Raw genomic sequence first — 2,400 nt, forward strand, 5'->3', positions numbered from 1 at the left:
GGTGAGAGAGAGAGAGAGAGAGAGAGAGAGAGAGAGAGAGCTTTTTCGGTTTTGGGTCGAGAAAGAGAGAACGGGGAGCTTTTTATTTGTGTTCTGGGTTTTGAATTCAGAAAGTTTTGGGTCGTGGTTTCGGACGAAGTGGGCGCTAAACAGCGTGCGGGCAGTTGCCGCGTGGGCGGAACTTCCGGTTGGGGTTCCGATGAAAGAAGAAAAATTAGGTTCGGACTGAAAAAGCCGATATTTGAAAAAAACGATCCCTCTTTTTATTTGCTGGCCGTTTATTTTAATCTTTTACATGAAATCTTAAGAAAATGACATATAAAATTTCGTTTTTTATATTTGGCCTCATAGATCTTGGGTCCGAAAAAAACTATTTATTAAACTAGCCGTTAGTTTTTGGAGAAGTTGGGAAATTTGTTAAGCATTCATAGCTGATACGGTCTTTTGACTACAAATTATATTTTATAATAACATCTCACTTGCGAGCGGGACGTCTTTATGGACGTTCGAAATCATCCTCCCTAGTTTGTACAACGGCTAAGACCACAATCGTCTATACGTACCTGTTGATGCACACGCGGATGATTTCATAAATCTCAAGAGTTATTCTAGGGGAATTTTTTTTTAAAAAAAACCGATTTTGCTAAATAATTAGCAAAAAATAGACCATTTTGATAATTATTTGGCAAAATAGACAGGCCAAAAAGAGGTCGATTTTAAAAAATAGAATGCTGAAAACATACAGGACTAATAGTCTCGTGTGTTTTCTGTGAGCAATAATCACCAATTAGTGAACTAAAAATATACAGGAGTACTAGCCCCGTATGTTTTTCAGCAGCCTATTTTTTAAAATCGACCTCTTTTTGACTTGTTGGTCAAAAAGATGTCTATTTTGCTAAATAATTAGCAAAATGGTCTATTTTGCTAATTATTTAGCAAAATCGGTTTTTTTTTAAAAATTCCCGTTATTCTATCTAGAAATCAGATTATTGTTTTTTTTACATGTATTATACATAGTTGAAAAATTGCTCAATAGGCATACGACCAAAGTGGTGATGACCATATTATAAGGTGGTGGATATTACTTCACCAAAAAAATGGAGGAGTCACCATTTTCTCTAGACAATTTTCAAAAGAACTAGTGAAATTTTATTAGGCACAGGGAGGAATATGTTGAGAATATCCGGAGCTCCAAATACGGCCATGTTCACTTACCACCGGCGGATTACTTGGAAGAAAGTGAAAAAGTGGGCGACCGTCGCCCACCATTTTGGGCGTTCCGTGTACCGTAAATCCGAGTGCCGTTGCCTGTCCGCGATTAGGAGTCTCACCCGTACGAAAATGAATTGAGACGCGCCATGCCAAACTCTAAGGGCATCTCCAACGCAGCGGCATTTTGCCGCTGGGTTAAACTGTTTCCCTTCCAACCGTGTCGTATTTTTTGCGGTATTTTGGAACAGATGAACAGTGCGATACCAAATATGGTATCACACTGTTCATCCGCATTATTACTGTTTAATACTTTTAATTTTTTTAAATATTTATTTTTTACTTTTTACTTAATATAAAAGTAGATAAAATGGAATATACTGAGAATATTTTAAGAATATTCTTTTTTTGTGCAAAAAATAGTGCAATGGGTTGGAGATGTATTACTGTTTGATGTGATTTTTGCACCATTTTGATGTAAAATTTACACCATTTTGATGGAATGAGTTGAAGATGGTCTAAAAGCTAGTGATTCTTCGGACTTCGGTGAGACGCTTGTGCGTCCTTCGTCTCCACTTCCCATCTAGATGAATTTGAACGAGAGCTTCACAACATGACTTCGACAAATTCACACGTAATTAGGAAATACTTTTACGTGGGTGATGCGTTCGTGCTTGAAAAAGAATCGGGGTGTTTTTGACATTGATGTGGGTGTTTCAAAAATATGAGTACTTCGGATTTCTTCTATGACGCTAGCTAGATTTGCACTTTCCTTTTTTAACACTTTTTTTTTGTAATTACTCAATTTGATTGCAAACTTATTTTGACACTGGGTTATATTGCTTGAGGATGTATCTAATAGTAACAATAAAGCCTTTGTCGCAAAATTTTGGAGCCGATCACATGAATCTTATTTTTTCATTCACTTCTATTTTTTGAACCGTCTCCTTTGTTAAGTTAGTAAGTACATTTAGAATGATTTTTTTTAAAGTATCATCTACACATAGGTTGTTATAGCCTAGAAAATCAACAAGTGCTAATCTATCTATCTAGAGAAGCTGACACGTATCTCATCCCTCGCCTAATCAGACGAATTGAGTCTGAGACGACTCAAACAACCCGCACTCGGCCTACTATGTCAGCCGATAACTTGCGTAGCCGAGTCAAAAGGCGGTACTACCCGCACTCGGC

Source organism: Asparagus officinalis, chromosome 7, assembly GCF_001876935.1.
Source record: "Asparagus officinalis chromosome 7, Aspof.V1, whole genome shotgun sequence".
NCBI lineage: Eukaryota > Viridiplantae > Streptophyta > Magnoliopsida > Asparagales > Asparagaceae > Asparagus > Asparagus officinalis.